The 20,603-nt window shown below is 43.7% G+C and overlaps 2 long non-coding RNA genes across 2 annotated transcripts; both read right to left on the bottom strand.

The window, feature by feature from the left end:
* Positions 1–293: 293 nt before the first annotated feature.
* On the bottom strand, positions 294–12,924 carry LOC148973608 (uncharacterized). The gene is made up of 7 exons (XR_016146731.1): positions 12,418–12,924; positions 8,329–8,403; positions 7,814–8,239; positions 5,214–5,377; positions 1,734–1,880; positions 1,032–1,183; positions 294–675 (listed from the first exon to the last, which is right to left on the bottom strand). It is a non-coding gene; the product is annotated as an uncharacterized LOC148973608 (long non-coding RNA).
* A 2,327-nt stretch (positions 12,925–15,251) lies between these two features.
* Positions 15,252–17,971, bottom strand: LOC148973607 (uncharacterized). Its single transcript, XR_016146730.1, has 3 exons — positions 16,915–17,971; positions 16,757–16,818; positions 15,252–16,671 (listed from the first exon to the last, which is right to left on the bottom strand). It is a non-coding gene; the product is annotated as an uncharacterized LOC148973607 (long non-coding RNA).
* Positions 17,972–20,603: the final 2,632 nt, after the last annotated feature.

The following is a 20,603-nucleotide window of genomic DNA, read 5'->3' as shown; positions in this document are numbered from 1 at the left end:
TCTGTGTGTGTGTGTGTGTGTGAGAGAGAGAGAGAGAGAAAGTGAGTGAGTGTACTGTATGTTTGTGTGCATGTGTGTGTGTGTGTGTGTGTGTGTGTGTGAGAGAGAGAGAGAGAGAGAGAAAGTGAGTGAGTGTACTGTATGTTTGTGTGCATGTGTGTGTGTGTGTGTGTGTGTGTGTGTGAGAGAGAGAGAGAGAGAGAGAGAGAGAGAGAGAAAGTGAGTGAGTGTACTGTATGTTTGTGTTTGTGTGCATGTGTGTATGTGTGTGTGTGTGTGTGTGTGTGTGTGTGTGTGTGAGTGAGTGAGTGAGTGTGTGTATGTGTTTGTGTGTCTGTCTGTGCGCGGTTGTGTGTGTGTGTGTGTGTGTGTGTGTGTGTGAACGCCCAGGAAAGATCTCAAACACTACAGTGATGTGGTCATGGCTGATAGAGTGATCAGTGTGTGTGATAGTGATGATGATGATGGCACAGAAACACACACTCTTCTGAAGGCTCGACAGAACCTGATGTCACTGTTTCCAGTCCATGCTCAGATACACAGAGACCGAACACTCTCTCTCTCACACACACACACACACACACACACAATAGTGTTCCAGACACACAGATGAGGAGCAGAAACACGTTCCAGTATCTCTGTGCTTCATCACTACAGGACTGTGTGTGTCAGTTCCTGTAATACACGGATACACAGAAGTGTTTCAGAGTGCCATACAACATATCAAAGCAAAGAAACACTGACACACACACACACACAGTGCAAAAAATGTTTGTATTATTTAAAGGGGTCATGAACTGGCTTTTTAAATGGTATTATATTGTTGTCTGAGGTCAACTTCTGACGTTCGCTTGGTTTTTGCATTCAAAAACATCAAAATGAATAAGTAATGGTCTATTTTCTACCCTAGTTTTGAGCCTAGCTGAGAAACGCTGGGTTTTTATGGGCGTTTTGCACTGAAGACTTGGAAGTAAACGCCCACTGCTGTGAGTGGACAATAGTTTTGTATATTATAATGAGTTTCGACTCACCCGTCGGTGCACGTGGGGGAAATTGTTTTGAAAACGTCCAATGTTGTAAAATGGCCGCCGGAATGATTGGCCCACACATGTTGGACCCAGAGTCCGTGTGATCGTCTCCGAGTCTCAGTGGACACCAGGACTGCAGGTGTGGATCGAGTCGTCTGGGGGGTGTCACATGATTTATCATCTTACACTGAACTTTAATATCTGATGTTTGTCCATCCAGTCAAACTCACCACGATTAAATCAAGTCCCACCATTCAGAGAAACAGTGAAGATTTTACAGTTTTGAGTGCTGATGCTTTAAACACCGCAAAACTTGTTCTTCGTCAGTGTTTCTGTTTTATTTTCCAGCACAAATATCTAAACATTCTTAAATCAAGACACATTTACTGGAGAAGCAATGACTGAAGATATTAAGACATTAAATGCATTAAAATGAAGTGAGTTTGTGCTTAAATCTGCAGAAAAACATCATTTAAAACTGTTTTTATTTTATTTTTAAAGACAGTATCTTCTTTCAAGTGGCTTCTTATCTTGATTTAAGAATGTTTAGAATGAAAACAATGATATTTGCAGTGTATGCTCTTCAGATTAATGCTCTCACATCTAACTAAGTAAAAGCTCATCTTTCAACAGCTCTAAACTCAGATGTCAGTGGCAGCCCAATGTGATCTCAAACACTTTTAAACAACCGTCTTGACCTCTCACCTCGCTCGTCACCGCTCAGGTCGAAGCTTGTGATCAGGGGATGACGTCGGGATCTGATGCCTTCGGGCCGGGAACTTTACATCATCTCGTGAGTCAGAGGCTTCGGCTCTCGCTGTCAAGCTCCAACAGTTCTTCTGAAATCAGTTCCTGGAGACACTCAACATGATTTTAATATGACACTTAATGACAGAGATGTGCAGATTATCTTCCTGGAATGATGCAAGTTCTTGAATTTGCATACCGCAGCTCTTTATTTCTCGAACTTAATAGGCGGTTTAGCTGATGCGCTTCGACAAACACTGTCTGACTGATCAACACATGCCAACTTTCACATTTCACTGACGAAAAGCAAATATTATGTGTTCATCAGAAATACACTATAAAACAAACGCTGGCATCTGAATGAATAAATCCATTTATTTTGGCAAATTTCCTTGATTTGCTCAGAACCTGTTCAGTCACGAAGACCGTACTTTAACTAGTCACTTCATGCAGTTACTCTGAAGTTTGCAGTAAGTTGATGAAACATTACCGGCAGGGGGGACTCATCCTCATCCTCGTGACCTTGCGCTTGACCTTCCAGGAACAACATCTCCAAAACCTGTACTGTATCTGTGCTTACTGCATCTGGATGACAAATGTATGATAATCAGAGAATGATGATGCGTTTGAAACAGATCGGTGTGATCGGACTGAAGCTGTCAGACGCACAAAAGCTTCTGTGAGAGATGGAGATTAATGAGGCCGAAACGTGCTTTCAACGCAGCTTTACAGAAAGGAATGTATCAGTGACTCAGACACACGTCATTTAGAGATTTAAAATGTTTCGGGTTTTGCTAAAGTTAATAAAAAGTGATTCTCACACAGTATGAATGAAAATATGACCAGTTGTTGCAGCTGAAAAATCAGACAAAGTTTGGAAAGTAATTAAGGCTAATTTGGATAATGGACAGTTTTTCTGTAATCCTCAAAAGGCATCTAAAGGCTGTATTTACACTGCAGCTCTTGATGCCCAAATCCGATTTTTTTGACGACCTGCTTACATCATCTTTTAAAAGTGGCCCATATCCCATTTTTGCATTCACACATTCACTGCTGAAACTACCAAATGCAGACCTTCTGATGGTTCTGAACTGGGAAATTAAGCAAAACAGCACGAAATTCAATGGATGCGAATAAAATTATCCAGTGTTTTCCTTCCACAATATTTCAATAAGTCACCAAAACATTGGTCTCGTACGGCGGAGAAAAAAGAGGAGAGGCTCTGGCCATGAGCACTTAAAACGATGCCTCGTATCTCGTGAAATGTCTTCAAAAACTGATTTATTTCTGTAACAATCCTGCATTTTCGCCTGCACTCTTCACCCCAAACACTCAAAAGACATGAAACCTCCGCATTGCTCCACTGTGTGTGTCCTTTCTTCCCTCGCGCCTATAATCGCACAGTTTTTTTGACGCATGACTCGCATTTACTGGGGAATATCCGATTTTTCTGCTTACATGGCACACGCAAATGCACGTATCTGATTCATATCCGATTTATTAGCACATATGAATGAGGCCTGAGTCCGATCTGAGAAAATCGGAATCCATGCGTTTTTTTCCTGCTTAAACGTTCACCGGTCAAATCCGATCTGTGCCACATGAGAGGAAAAAATTGTGTAAACGAGGCCAATGAAGATACTGTATAATCTGTTGTTTTAAGTGAAAAATAGCCAGTTGTCCAAGAAACATTTCTAGCTTTGATTAGAAGTCTTTAAATCAAACGTGACACTCATTAAACGTCTCCAGTTCAGATACGTCATGTGTTTTAGCTCGAGCACACCTGGTGCAGCTCATGAAGCCCTTGATTACGGACACAACACAGGGATTTTATTCTAATACTTTTAAAACTGCAGAAGTCATTTAAAGTTGCATTTTCAGTTAATTTTGGGGAAACCACTTTGTTATGTTGAGCAATTTCAATCACTGTTTGATTTGTTCATCGCACACAGTCTGTACATGTCGCCAATTGACCTGATTTGCAATGGAGTCGAATAATTCAATAATTTGTAAATGCTGGTATAGATTTTGGAAGTACTTTAAACAGGCAACTTCTGGAAAAAATAGTTGGATGCATTTTCTCTTTTTATCTCACACAGAGTCCAGATAACTGTGACTCATATCATCTAAAACTCCCACATCCGAGTCCATTCTGTGTGTTATGGTGAAATCCCGAACAGAGACGCTGGGTTTGGGGTGAATCCCGAGGATCATGGGTTTAGTTCTGAATCCCTGGAATGCCCGATTTCAGCCAGCGCATCAGAATCACAGTGAGGAAACAAAGACACACACAGAATCAGAGAGATCACAGAAATCAAATTCATGTGGATCACAGGATAGGAATGCGCTTCATCCCATGGGATCTGGGAAAAACTTCTGATTGGAGAATCGAATCCCACTTGAGGAAAAGGTAGAGCAGTGGATTTCCCAGTTCCTGATCCGTCTCCATGTATGGGCAGTCCCAAACTGATTCAGAAGTCTGTCCCGCGAGCACATCTGTGCGTCTTACGTCAGCGACACTGTTTATACAGCTCTGTGCTTTATGAACCAGTTTCACAGTCTCGCCCATGCCAACATTTCCAGCTTAAAAGCTTTTCAATCAAAATACATGAATAAACACTAATGTAAGTCTTAACTGGAGATAAATGTAAAGAGCGTCTCCACCGAGAGGTCAAAGGTCGTTGTGATTCACTCACCGTATGTGTCTCGTCCATAAGATCGCAGCTGTTTCTGTTGCTCAATATTAAAACTCACGACAATCCTCAGACAACGCCGCTCTTTCCCACGACATCATGAAGATCTTACACTTGACTGTAAATACCGTCAAGTGTAAGCCACCACATCCCAAAGATGCTCTATTGGGTTGAGATCTGGTGACTGTGGCGGCCATTTTACTACAGTCAACTCATTGACATGTTCAAGAAACCAATTTGAAATGATTCTAGCTTTGTGACATGGCCTTAGCCATCAGAGGATGGGCACATGGTGGCCATAAAGGGATGGACATGGCATCAACAAGGCATTTTGGCCCACAGAACTGACCCATACTGGATGTTTTTCCCTTTTCACTCCATTCTTTGTAAACCCTAGAAATGGTTGTGCGTGAAAATCCCAGTAACTGAGCAGATTGGGAAATACTCAGACCGGCCACGCTCAAAACTGCTGAAATCACCTTTCTTTCCCATTCTTACATTCAGTTTGGAGTTCAGGAGACCACACCCCTAAATGCACTGAAGACACTGCCATGTGATTGGCTGATTAGATATGTTAATGAGAACGGCCTCCTGATCACACGGCTGAGCTTGTGAGAAACGTGTTCTGGAAACATAACTTCCTGAGTTATTGATCATGTCTGATGACGTAGCGTGTGTTGAAAGACATTCCTGCCGCTGTAGTGTGTGTGTGTGTGTGTGTGTGTGTGTGTGATGGACGGCTTACCGTAACCCAGCTGTGGAGGAGAGTCGTAAAGCCCGGAGCATTCCTCAATATTCCTCATATCCCGGCGTGTTCCAGTAAAGCCGGTCCGAGTCGCTGGACGAGCTTCACGTGTTTCCAATGATCCCGTTCCTCCAGTTTATCGGCGTTTCTGATCCACTCCACCACTGCGGAGAAAACACACACATGTGGAACACAATATACAGATGTTTGACTCAAGAGACTCCAATAATGATCAATAATTTATCAAAACAAAACAAAATGAATTAGGCTATCATTAATTATACGAAAGGAAAACATGTGAAAATATGAGTTTGATACATAACTGATGAATCATCAGCAGGATCACACACACTCATTAATGCGACACATCTGATGCAGTCACACACACACACACACACACACACACACACACACAGCATTTCTGAAGGAACTGAAAAACACAACAAGATCCAGCTTTGAGTCTGGAGTCGGGCCAGATAATGACCTAGACGAGATTTAACACAGTTTATTTATTTACTCTCTCTCTCTCTCTCTCTCTCTCTGGCTTTAAACAGTCGTTCATTGAAGCAGATCTGTGTGTGTGAGAGAGAAAGAGGAGAGAGAGAGAGAGAGAGCAAACGAGAGAGACGAACTACTGTATATACTGATATCTAAACACTGTGTGTGTGTGTGTGTGTGTGTGTGAACAGAAATCATAATCAGATCCAGAGTGATGTCTGAACATGATCCAGAACTATAGAGTCTGATGTTTAACACAGTTTCTAGAAGAGCACGACCTTTGACCTGGTTCTGAGATGCTCTTCTTCAGAGTTTCTGTCTCGGTTTACAAACATCGAAACATCCCGAAGATATTAAGATATTACTGTAAATGCATTAAAATGAGTGTGCAGATGTGTGTGTTAAGATGTGTGTGTTTAGATGTGTGTTTAGATGCATGTGTTTACATGTGTCTGTAGATGTGTGTGTAGATGTGTGTAGATTGACTGAACTCACACTGACTGTCTGAGCGGGAGCGTGAGTGGAAAACACAGATCCTCAAAGCAGATGTGTGTGCAGATGTGTGTCGATGTGTGTGTAGATGTGTGTAGATGTGTGTCGATGTGTGTGTAGATGTGTGTAGATGTGTGTCGATGTGTGTGTAGATGTGCGCAGATGTGTGTGTAGATGTTCCTCGCGTTTCCTTTTACATGGAAAACTGGATTCATCCGAGACAAACAATTAACGGCCTGATCCCTGGAGTGTGTGTGTTGCAGAACTGTATTTGCACAGCGCTCTACACACTCGCAGACATGATCTGAACAATGACTCTATTATCTAAATCTCGGATTCTGTTTCCGACTGTGAATCTGCACTCTATAAAGCGACAGTTCAATTCAATTCATGTTTATTTGTACAGCGCTTTCCACAACACGCATCATTTCTAATCATCTCTACAGAAATCCACATTACAGTGGACAGAGATATCTGTTATCAGAGACTGTTCTAATTTAAAGCATGTAATAATTGAACGCAGAACCGATGATGTCACTGAAGTGATGAATACTTGAGTATGAAGTGCACAAGCGTGTGCCCTGATGAGAGTAACTGGATTGTGAAAACAGTTTCTTGTGAATGGAAATTCCCAGCTAACAAAAGTATGTTTTGTTCCCATTAAGTTCTGAAATGTTAAACCTTGAGTTTTCCGTAAAACATACAGTATTTTACAGTGTTTTCTCCTGGTCATGTGACCGTTAAAGGAACATTCCAGCGTTCTTGTCGCTACATTTGAATATTCTCGGAACGTTCCGAAACAAGATACATTTAAAAACATCCAACGGAAACATTTCAGGAAAACATTCCGTGAGCGATGATTAAATAATGTTACAGTTTCAGAACATTATTAAAGAACAGATGCAGATACAAACACACACACACTGTGAGGAGTGTGTGTGTGTGTGTGTGTGTTCATAACTTCATGTTTTACAGACACAGAACCAGCGATGTGTTTCCCAGAGCTTTACCTGATTCATCTCTCCTGTCATCAGCTAAAGCCTGAGTGTGTGTGTGTGTGTGTGTGTGCGTGTGTGTGTCCGCCAGACCCCTGCACTGCACATCAGCACGCGTTACACACGTTTTTCACATTATCTGCAGCTTGTAAGTTCCTCCACGCTCCACTGCCTCCGTGTGTGTGTGTATGTGTGTGTGTGTGTGTGTGTGGACCCCTGCATCCGCACACATTCTCCATGGACACGAGCAGATCGTGCCAAACTCTTCTTCTGCTGAATCACTCACACACACACACACACACCGTCCGATCTGTAAATCACACAACCACAAGCTGCTCTCGTGTGTGTTTCTTCTGTTTACTTTTAAGATCTTGAAATGGAGCAGAATGATATTTGGCATCTGGGGGAAGTGTTCCAGTTCTGTAGAAAGAGCTGAAGATGAAGATCTCAGATAAACAGAATATTACGAATCTTATAACAAACATCCAAACACCCTTAAATCAAGATACATTTACTGGACCAGCAAAATTACACACGTTTCTCTCTCTCTCTGTGTGTGTGTGTGTGTGTGTGTGTGAGAGTTTAAGCTTTAAAGAAGATTTTAGATGGACTGACCTCTACACTGGGGATCTCCAGGGATCTTCTGCAGGGAATGTGTGATGGAGGAACTGGGAATATAGAGATCAGTGTGAGATATTACTCTCAACCACAAACATGAGGTTTCCCTGGAGGTCAGAGGTCAGCAGAAGTCAGGGGAGGTCAAAGGAGATCAGCGGAGGTCAGCAGAGGTCAGTGGAGGACAATGGAGGTCAGCAGAGGTCACAGGAGCTCAGTGGAGGTCAGCAGCGGAGGTTAGGGGAGCTCAGTGGAGGTCAACAGAGGTCAGTGGAGGTCAACAGAGGTCAGTGGAGGTCAGCAGCAGAGGTTAGCGGAGCTCAGTGGAGGTCAACGGAGGTCAGCAGAGGTTAGCAGCGGAGCTCAGTGGAGGTCAACGGAGGTCAGCAGAGGTCAATGGAGGTCAGTGCTCATCATCATTATTATCTACAGAGCGGATAAAATAAAGAGTGATTGAGCGACATCACCCGAGATGAGCATCTGCACTCACTCACACACACACACACACTCCTTACCCTGTGCTGGCCCTTTCTCTCCGTAATGATGTCACTTCCTGGTGGATGATGTCATTACGGAACGTTTCATTTGATCTATTGAGCAACAAAACATCATGAAGCTTAAAATATTTGAACTATTATATAAGGAATATTATATTATTTTCTGTATTCTTTTTCTTTTAGAACTAGAACATTTATAATTTATTATAATTTTATAATATATAAACACACACATATTATTTTAGTATTATATCGTATTTATAATTTGTAGCTGATTGTAATTTTATTCTTTTATTTATATTTATATTATAATTTATAATACATATCAAATGTACTGTATATATAATATACAATTATAATAATTAAAATTATAATAAATTAATGATATATATATATATATATAATTACACACTCTCACACACACACATTTCTCTAACTAAAATGACTTAATTTGAATGAAATAAATGTTCTTAAATTAAATTAGTGAGAGTAGCCTACGTTCAATCGTGTGTATATAACATCAATGATAATATTGTAAAATGATTCTAACGTCAGCTAATGTGCACATCTCTCTACAGCTGTAGTGATGAATCTCCAAACTCTGCTCATTAATGAACGCTAATGAGATCAGAGATCTGGTTTAACGGGGACGCTGCGAGGGATCATCTGATGGAGATCCTGTCCGGCTGACGGAGAACAGATGCTCACAGAAAAACTCACTTCAACTGGAGAATGTGGGATTTGGAAATCTCCACTAACATTTGATGATTGAATAAAGCGATGTGTGTGTCTCGGCATCAGAAGTTTCTCTCTTTCCAGATCAAGTGTGTGTGTGGAATTATTCTTGAATCATTATTATTCTTGGGTCAGAGCAGGTCATTTAATACTGTTCATCGGCCAAATACTTCCTTTCTTAGCAACAGTGTTTGTTTAATGCTCGTAATGTTATAAAACGACATAATTAGAGATATTGGCAACGTTTGGCATGAGGAATCTCCATAAACTGCAGTCACACACTGGGATCGCTCTCTCACATGAACGAGAGACTGATAAACACTGAGTTTGAGAAACCCTCTGGATCATCAACAGCTTCTGTGAAGGGTTTCCATGTCATCATGTGTGTGTGCTGACCGGTGCTGACCCGTTCCCCCTCGTGACCCGCTCAGAGGATCCGTGTTGAGGACAGGACGAGAGCAGATCTGATCTCCACTCACTCATGATCATCAGACGGAGGAAAGAGCCAGAAAGAAGAGATATTAGACTGGAAACAGCACACACACACACCAACTACTCCAACTAAAATGAGTATATTTGAATGAAATAAGTTCAGTTGTGTTGAGATCATTCCTGAATGAGAGTTTTTGAGAGAGGACCGAGTTGGTCTAATGAAGCAGAGCTCAGACTAAACACTCGCGCTCGCTGATGACTGTAATAAAGCTGTTTTCTGTTTGCTGTCGTGTTTCTCCTGATGTTGTCATGGCGTTTAGCGTCTGCAATCCGAGAAACACACACACAGTCTTCGCTCTGATGTTGCAATCCTTCCTTCAGCACTCTTTCACCCGAATCTGTTTCCAGCTAAAAAGGATTCGACACAATCTGACATGTTGAATCTGGAAACGGCAGCCTAACATAATATTGTGCGTTCCGTCCGAGTCAATATAGGCGTCGAGTTTCAGCCGTAAACCCTCTTAATGTGTTTCTGGGGAATATGTCACTTAATACACATGGAGAAATATTTCCTTCTGGATTATTTCACTGGATTCTGCTCGTATTTCACCACAAAGACATAATAAAACTACTAGAGACGTTAGAGATGATGAGTGTGACACTGAACGTACATTTACACGTAGGCTTCCGTGATTTAGCTCTTAAAGGAGCAGTTCACTTTAAGTCATCCACGATGTTCATGTGTTTCTTTCTTCAGTGAAAAAAAATGAAGGTTTTTGAGGAAAACATTCCAGATGTTTCTCCATATAATGGACTTCAACGGGGTCCAACCTTTCATCGCAACTGCGTAATGTGTGTCGCATCACAGCTCGTGCTAGACCAGCATATAAATGTGTATTTTGTTATAAATGTCGCTGGTTTGTCTAGATCAGACTCTTATTCCTCGGCTGGATCGTGTCGAGACTTTGAAACTCACATCTGACCTTCGACCCGTTGGACCCCATTGAAGACACTATATGGAGAAACCCTGGAGTGTGTTCCTCAAACTTAATTTCTTTTCGACCGAAGAAAGAAACACATGAACATCTTGGATGTTGAAGTGATAAGTTGAATTAGTAAATTATCAGGAGATTAAATTCCTCCTTTAACTGTCAGTGTCAGTAAATGTACATTTGTAATCTCACATGAGTGTCCCTATTGAGTTTCAGAAGAGTTCAGGCTTCTCATCAAACTCCAGCAATGAATCGAATGATCGCTGCTCCACAATGTGCCTCATTTGAGTCTATTTTTATGTTTTTTTGCAAGGATAGATCTGGACATATCCACTCATACTGAAGTCTGAAATCACCTCACATTCGTCGTGTGGTTAAAGACTCACAGTCATGAGAACAGAATGTAAACATGACCCAAAATCATCGACCACAGGCTCGCTGTAACACTAGCCCATGTGATTAAACACACAGCTACTGGAGTGCCACAGGGCGCAGTGCTGGGACCGCTTCTCTTCTCCATCTACGTGTCTTCAGTGGGATCTGTCATTCAGAAACATGGTTTATCCCATCACTGTTATGCTGACGACACAAAACTCCACCTCTCAGTCCTGCTCGCATCTCAGCCTGACACGCTTTTCTTGGATGAAGGACCATCATCTTCAACTCAACCTTGAGAAGACAGATCTGCTCGTGGTCTCAGCCAACTCTATATCACACAGCTTCTCCATTCATTATTTTCTTAAACAGAATCAGGAGGATTACTCTATAATAGTTTAGTTTCCATTGACTAATTGATGTTTCAAACTAAGTAATTAGGGTTGTATGCACACACACATACAAGCACACACTCTCTCTCACACACACACACACAAGCACACACGCACACGGATATAAACTCCTGCCAAACGTTCATCAGTCTCCAGGTGAATTCCAGCTGAATGACAGAATAATTTAATCTTATAATGGAATAAATGTTCACAGACTCCTGATCTTAAACACTCTCCAGCCTCGGCTCTTATGCACACGCATCGCAAAAAGAGAATGTTTCTTGAAAAACAACAACATTTAACTGAAAATTAAATATTTATTTTAAAATGTAACTTATTTTTATTCTAGTTGCCAAGTTTTCATGAAGGTTAACCTAATGTTCTAAAATAAGTAAAACAAAAAAGTGTTCAAATATAGACACATTTAAAAAAAAAAAAACTAAATAACCAAAACATTAGCTGAAATTAAAATAACAGAAAAGCAATTCAAAATATTAACTATAATAGTATCTGAAATAACTGAGCGTGTGAATCTGCAGAAGCTTCAATGTTAAATAATGCTGCATCATTTAGGCTACGAGTCAGAATTAAATATGGTAACGTTTTACTGCATTTTTTATAGAATTAATAGTAATGATTACTTTAAATTGAAACTCATTATATAAACACTGGAAAGTCTCAGTGTTTCTAAGGTTCATCATTTCTGCACCAACTCAACATTATAGAACATGTACAAATTAACATATATATACACACACACTCTCTCTTTCTCTCACACGAACAGAAACAATCACACACACAACCAAACACAGCCAAGCTCACACACAAACTCTCTCACACAAACACACACAATAATGCTTTTACTGGATATATATTGCACAGGCTCTTCTAACTCTATATTCCAGATCTGTTTCTGATGTTTTCCACTCAACGCTACTGGGGTAAACGTGTTCACTAATAAATCAATTACATACTCATGATATGAATGTCATGTCTGTCCGCATAATTCTAAGCATTTGTGTTTTTCCACAGCTAATTAAAGTCATGTATTTTTTGGGTTATGTCTTGCTGTGATCATCATCTTCATCTTCATCATCATCATCAGCGGTTATTATAAAGACTCACTCAGCCAACAAAAATATGTCATACGGACGTTCATCATGTGGGATTGCGGAACCGACCTCAGCCTGATCCGGGAACAGCCAACAGGATTCTTGTCATTACGCGCTGGTGAGAATCCAACAAGTCCACAGTTGAGCTTTCCCATCATCACAGCGGCCGGTCATGTGATCGATTGCTCCTGATTGTGTTGATTCTCTTCCAGCAGGAGGCCGGAAGTGTGTGTGTGACCAAATAAGGAAACTTCCCAGTCCACAATCCCGTGAATCACTTCATGCACTGCAACTTATGAGCCGAAATCAACTGTGATCATCTCCGAGGCTTCAGATATTAAATAAGCCTTTAGATTAGAGACACGCTGAACATTTTTAATGAGACTAAATTAAACAAACTGCCCTTTAACCAATGTGCTCGACAACCAATGGATCTTTGAGTGAGTGGAGGCGGGGCTCATTTGCATATTCATAGTACCGTGCATACTAAATGAGGCGAGGGTGTCGAGTTACATTCAAGATATTTTAAGGCATGAAGATGAAAAAACTTTTAAATGTGTCATTTTTGTGGTCAAAGATGCATTTTTAACTGACCAAATGATTGACTAGAGGGACTTTAAGACATATTTGACTTGTCTATGAATCGAATGAATAGCCGACACTGTGAACTATTTTTTTTAACTCTCTTTTGTTAATTTTACTATGAAACTAAATGAATCTTATGAGTCACGCTGGAGGAATAAACACTTCCCCCGAGGTCATGATATTGAGGAAAGGCCACATAAAACATGCATGAACACACATCTGGAGGAGCGTCGATAAGCAAACGCTTGTGCAACAGCGCATCTGTCACCATGGAAACTGCACAACATCAGCACAACAAGCGCGCTCTCCACTGATCTGATGGTTTCATGTGTTTTCTATCTTTATCTGAGTGACAGTGGCCGTTGTTCTTTCTGTTTGAATTATGATTATTAGTCTTACCCAACTGGCAGATAATTTTGCTTTTTTACGCAACAAATCACTTAATTTTATATTGCCAGAAAACAAACGTAATATCGTATGGCATCTAGGAGATGATCTTGATTTAAGAATTTTTTATATATATTTGGACTGGAACAAGACACAATCCTGAGTCCAGAGAAACACTGGGAGTGAGTCATGTGACTCACCACATCATCAGCAGCTGCTGCTTCTCAATCTCCCAGAATTCCTGCAGTCTGACGCCACAGTTTCCGGCTCTTCCTTTATTGGGCTCGACGGCGATCGGAAGAGCTTTGAGTGCTTTCTCATCAGCCGCTCCAACACAATGCAGTGCATTATTCACACAGCGCTGAGATTTACCATCTTTTCTACACACACACACACACACTGGAAATCTGCCGCTCAGGTCATTCGTCAAGCTCACACACAAATAAATGTTTGTCCTCCTGTGGTGAAAATCAAGCTTGATCTCCAGAGTTTTTGATTTCTACTCATCAAATTTCCAGTGTATTACTAATAAATACTTTGATGATAGATGCAGAAATGACCATACCTTTGCTCTCTGATTTAACCTCATGTCTTCTAAAAGCAACCGGCAGTGGCGTAGCTTTGTTAACATGTCACCGCATACTCTATGCTTGAGGCTAAGATTGTGTTTAACTAGCGTATTATGTTTAAACTGTGAAGTGCCAGCACTGTCAGCAAACTAGTTTTCCTCGCAGTTATGGGGTAGTGACTGCAATATTCGCAGTTCATCGAATTCATCTCCTTCCAGTACTACCTCAACCAGCTGAAGTCTCCTTACAGTACTACCTTAACCAGCTGAAGTCTCACTGAATTCTCACAGCCAGTCTTAAATATATATATGAACAACTGGATTAGAAACTATTATATAATTAAAAAGTTATTTAAGTACAATTGAAATGTTTATATATAGCTCAGTTTTAGTCAGAGTGTGGGTTATCTAAACATAAATAGCAATTAAATTTGAACGTTACTTATAACTTTAACATTACAGTAATGCCGTGACTGACACATGTTCCCTGTACAGCTTTAGTTCAGAGAACTGTTCTCCTTGAGAAACACAGACACCTGATGAACCGATATCGAGTCAAATTAAATGAAAATGATTGGTGTCAATCTTCAAAGTGAAGTACCTGAGACCTGCGAAGTGTGCGTGTGTAACAGAACAGGATCTGATGTGTGTTCAGCTCTGGTCTCGGTCGTAGCCTATCTCAGACCGGTGTTGTTTCTGTGTTTCATCCTAATCTCTGTGTGACTCACAGGAAACCCGCTGATAAACGCCAGACGAACCTCTGCACAAACACACACACGTTGGCCGGGATTGGGAAAAGGGAGAAGAGAGAGTTCGGCAAAAGGCGGATTCGAACTCGGGTCGAGCGCATCAAAAGCTGCTTTCTAGCACTTCCCGCCCTTCGCCACTGTTGCTATTCCGTGACGAGAATCTATTTACTAGAAAGACAGGCACTTAGTCCAAATATACACGACGTTATCAAAAATGTAAAATAAATCTTTTTTGCTTCTGCTTGCTTGGGCGCATGGTGAACTTGCAATGTATACATTTTATCAGACCTGCCCTCGCAGCCTCGAAACCAGGCGCGTCATTAGACATGGGCATTCGGGGCTTCAGCCCGGGATGTTTTTTTATAGCCCCAGATCCAAAAAAAAAAAAAAGATATTTATTATTATTTTAATAATTTAGTTTTTTTTTAAATATCGGGTATTTTAATCTATCCTTCGGAATCATGTATTAAAGACGATTAAAATATTCAAGCAGATCAAAGTTACTATGGTTACACAGCACGCTTGAGTTTAGATTGCACACCAGAGGAGAAAGAGAGACTTTTGACTTTTAAAGTTCTATTTATTTACAAAAGAATTAAAAAAAAAACATACATTTTTCATATCAACAAATTTTCCAGCATTAGTTCTGAATGATCTGAGGGTAGGATTTGAATTTTGCTTTAAAAACTGCCTGTGGGTCAAAGTGTGCTCTGTGTCTGTTTGTAGCTATAATCCCATGTACAATTCTCCACTGCAGATCTCCAGATCGCTTCTCAAGGGGTGGTTTGTACACGGACCGCCAGCCACCTTTAGGGGAAGCGCCCTCCCAAACACCTCCTGCCATTTCGACTCTGACACTCTCCAGGGATTTGAGGTGACATTTTAACACACAGGTTGTAGACCTCTTTCTTTCCAGCATCTCGAAACAGAGATCTTCCCATGTCCCCGTCTCAGCAGAGATACTCGGCTCTGGAAACTCATATGTGTCCACCTCCTCTTCAAAGGTTTCCAGTGCAAGTCTGTAGTACAGGTTGGCCATACGTGTATCTGGAAAACATCAGAATAAGATAAAGAACTGACCAGCCACAAGACAAGAAAATAAAGCATCACTCACTTGGCACAAGACTCAACTTTCAGTCCCATAACTGCAACGCTGTAGGTCTGCGGTGTGTTTATGGTCACGGCAAACTTGGGCAAAACTAAACCAGAAACAAAGCGCTTTAGATTAAGGCCTCAGATCGGTCATTGAACCCTTACACAACAACTTACCATATTTCTCTCACCTCAAAAACTTGGGAGACTAGTGTTGGGACTCTTCACTCCATGGTTACTCCATTCTGCAACGCCACCGTGGGATACAGTCCTGACTGTGGGCTGGGTGTCCGGGCGACCGACGGACGGGGCGACCGATGGACCGACGGACGGGGCGACCGACGGACGGACGGACGGGGCGACCGACGGACGGACGGACGGGGCGACCGACGGACGGACGGACGGGGCGACCGACGGACGGACGGACGGGGCGACCGACGGACGGACGGACGGGGCGACCGACGGACGGACGGGGCGACCGACGGACGGACGGGGCGACCGACGGACGGACGGGGCGACCGACGGACGGACGGGGCGACCGACGGACGGACGGGGCGACCGACGGACGGACGGGGCGACCGACGGACGGACGGGGCGACCGACGGACGGACGGGGCGACCGACGGACGGACGGGGCGACCGACGGACGGACGGGGCGACAGAGACACCTGGAAAATGGACTAACACGCTGTAGGACACACACCAACATTCCCAAATTGAAAAATAGCCACAACATGCAGTACCTGGTTCTGGAAACACATATCGGTTTCAAACGGCACACTAGCAGCAACTACATTCTCACTGGGAAGAACGCTGTAGACCAGAATCTGCACTGCTGGAACCATATCGATGCTGACAGACAACTGGAACGTCTCGGAGCCACTTGTGACTGCATCACCAGCCTTTGCTTTAATCGTCTGAAATCCATGGAGGACAATCACTCCTTTGGATAAGACAGAAGACACTGGTGTGCAAGTTGCGTAACAAACAGACCAGCAAACTTAACTACAAAACTAATGTCCACTCACCATATAGATAATGTCAGCGCTGTAGCTACCAGCCTCTCCAACCAATGAATACTCCACAGTCACTGGAAACGAAGCACCACATTTGAGCGGCTAATTGAGCGTCACTATAGTCAAGTCAGTGCACTAAACAATGGGTTGTCGGGAGAAGCTGAACAAACCTTGTATCTGTAGTGAAGTATGGCGATTTAGAACCATAAAAAACCTCTGGATTAGCACTTGCCTGGGGAAGATAAAACTTAATCAGTTTCATGCTAGAGAAAGTCTTAATTTTTACAAAATACAAGTCGTACCACCAGATTCAGATCAGCCTTAAGATTAGCAGTGTTTAGGGAGAACGCAGCCCGTCCATTCTTGTTTGTAGTTAGCTTCAACAGCAGTTTGTTGGGCCAGTTGCTCCCCTCCAAGAGATATACAGCTTTGTTTGTAATGCACACCATTGCAGATTGACACCATTACATCTGCGAGAGAAAGTCCAAACAGTGAAGAATATCAACTTTGTGGCTTAAAGTGGATGTCTTGTAAAGATGATAAAGAGCATATAGTTTAGATCAGTCAATAGCTCACCTGTTCCCTCCTCAGTAACATTCCCATTTACAAGAAATGTGTCTTGCGTTTGGTCTTCAAATTTGGTGTTGAAAAGCACTGACGTACCAACCGTAAGAGAGGCACACCCCATGGCATTCATCTGATAGGAGAACAAAGACACACAATTAAGTCAAGCACAGGCAAAAGGAAAACCCTCATTGGTAAGGCAGGAGTCACACACCTTTGCGGTTTGAGTCAGGCACTGTCTGGTCAAATTATGAAGCAGACTGTATGGAAATGGATCACGGCACACTTCCACTGAGGCTTGACCAGGTACAGGTTGGCCATATGTACATCTGGGAAACAACAGAACAAAATAAAGAACTGACCAACCACAAGACAAGAAAATAAAGCATCACTCACTTGGCACAAGACTCAACTTTCAGTCCCATAACTGCAACGTTGTAGGTCTGCGGTGCGTTTACGGTCACGTCAAACTTGGGCAAAACTAAACCAGAAACAAAGCGTTTAAGGTTAAAGCCTCAGATCTGTCATTGAACTGCCCTCACACAACAACTTACCATATTTCTCTCACCTCAAAAACTTGGGAGACTAGTGTTGGCACTCTTCACTCCACGGCTACTCCATTCTGCGACGCCGCAGCCTAGTCACAGTCACCTAGGTCTTTGTGTCTCACTGCAGCGTCGCTTCTCTGGCTACATGGTGTGCTCCACCTCCATCACCTTCGGTAATCCCCTTGGTAGTGTTGGGACTCTTCACTCCATGGTTACTCCATTCTGCGCCGCCGGCGTGGGATGCAGTCCTGACTGTGGGCCGGGTCTCCGTCTGCTCTTTCCTGTTCAAGGCCATCCCACCTGGCTGTCACCACCATCTGCGACGGACAGACGGACCCGGGGGGGGGGGGGGAGCGGGCAGACGGAGCGGGCGGACCGGGTGACCGGGGGGACGGGCGGGCGGAAGGACGCACCGGGGGGGGGGGGGTGGTGGGGGCGGATGGACGGACCGGGTGACCGGGGGGACGGGCGGGCGTACGGACCGGGGGACGGGCGGACGGGCGGAAGGACGGACCGGGGGCCGGGCAGACGGACCGGGGGGGACGGGGGGACGGACCGGGGCCGGGCAGACTGGGTGGACGGGCGGGCGGACGGACCGGGTGGACGGGCGGACGGACCGGGTGGACGGGCGGGCGGACGGACCGGGGGACGGGCGGACCGGGTGACCGGGGGGACGGGCGGGCAGACGGACCGGGGGGGGACGGGCGGAAGGACCGGGGGGACAGAACGGTGGGGACGGGCAGATGGACCGGGGTGGAGCGACCGACCAGGGGGGACCGACCGGACGGACCTGGGCGGACAGACGGAATAACCGGGGCGGCGGACGGGCCGACCGGGGGGACGGATGGGCCGACGTTTGTGTTGTAATGGTCTATACTAGCACCCCCAGGCGTCCATCCAGAAGGAATACGGCTTAGCTGGAGGACAATAAAAAGCAGAAGAACCGTGCAAAAGGTTGGTGCAGATGGTGGTGACAGCCAGGGGGGATGGCCTTGAGCAGGGAAGGGCAGACGGAGACCCAGCCCACACTCAGGACTGCATCCCACGGCGGTGGCGCAGAATGGAGTAGCCATGGAGTGAAGAGTCCCAACACTACCAAGGGGATTACCGGAGGTGATGGAGGTGGAGCATCCCCCGTAGCCAGAGAAGTGATGAGGCAGTGAGACACAAAGACCTAAGCAACCGCGACTAGGCCACAGCACCGACCCCCTGAAGTGGAAGCAGCGATCCTGAGGTTAGAGGCTGAGCTGCAGCAACCATAGATGGAGCTGGAACCTGAGGGAGGGCGGAGCTAGTCAAAGACGAAAGAGGTGGAGAGCGCCGTAGGGCAGCGAATGGGCCGCAAGTCCATTGCGAAGAAGATGTAATGTCCAACAGAGGGAGGCCGAATGGCCAATGGTCCACGCTGGAGTCAACGGTGGTGAGAGAGCACAGCTATATTCTCACTGGGAAGAACGCTGTAGACCAGAATCTGCACTGCTGGAGCCATATCGACGCGGACACTTTGTTTGCAATTGGAGTCTTATCAAAACGAGTCACGGATATCTGTAAGGGATGATCAAGGTTAGGAAAGGGAAACAATTTGAAGGCTTCTGCGATAAGGGATGACATTTTGCTTACCTTTCCATTAAGCATTGATCCATGTTCAAAATAAGGAACCAGGTCCACAAACGTGACTTTGTGGCTTAAAGTGGATGTCTTTGCAGTCATTGAAGTAGAAATTTCTGCATCTTAAAAGAACCTGCATTTAATTTATTTTTCATTTATGGTCAAAACACTCAAAATGGTGAAACATCTGGTCTTACCATTTGATCAAAAGGCACAAATTTGGAATCCATGGTGACAACTCTGAAATTAACTGCAAAGACGCCAACAAACTCGCGTTGCATAATGCATTTCAAGATGATACCTTCAACCAAGGGTCATTCACAGAGCTCACCCGTTTGTCATGGATTGTAAATAGGTTTGTCTGTTTGGATGAAGGTCAAAGGTAGGCAACGGCTGAACATGATTTTGCTCTCTTCAGGAGCCTGTAGAGAACTTCAGTTAACATACACGAAACCAAGACAAAAAGAGCCAGAGAAGCGGTCATCGTGAGGCTCTCTTGGGGTTTCAGAAGAGTTAAGTACAAGGTATAGACATGGCACGTAAAGCAATGAACTGGCACAGGACACAAACACAAGGGGATCAAATAGGGAGAAACAGACATTGACAGCAGGTGACATAGATGAAGCAATTATGACAAAACGAGGGTAACAAGGGGGTGGGGCAAGAGAACGAGACACAGCCCAAACACGAGGCCATGTGCCTGCACACAAAACAAGGATCTGTCATGATCCTGCCTCAAGAGTATGACAAGAGGACAGAATCATGACACATACATAAGTTAAATTAATACAGTATGTGCAAATTCACACCTATATAAATCACCTCAATTGAGAATTGAGTTTAAAACAGTTATCGCCAATGGAACAAATGATCTCTTATATTCCTCTTGGCAAGCGGTACGTAGCCACGAAGGAAGGATCTCAAAGCAGGGATGGAGGGGATGAGTCTGGTCTGAATACACTGATAATGCCCTTTCTTGTCCTCGAATGTGTTTGAATATTTCACCATCAGCCTTTTCACTGTTTGTATCACTCCGCTTGTCTGTGTTTGCCCAACTTGCATTATTAGGGACTTTAAGCAACAGCCTCTGGTGGAACGGAAACGGCATTCTGGCGTTCTATTGCGCATGCGCGACATTA

Source organism: Pimephales promelas, chromosome 15 (genome assembly GCF_988280905.1).
Source record: "Pimephales promelas chromosome 15, fPimPro1.hap1.1, whole genome shotgun sequence".
Taxonomy (NCBI): domain Eukaryota; kingdom Metazoa; phylum Chordata; class Actinopteri; order Cypriniformes; family Leuciscidae; genus Pimephales; species Pimephales promelas.
The sequence above is the reverse complement of the archived record's forward strand: the minus strand, read 5'-3'. Positions and strand labels throughout refer to the sequence as shown.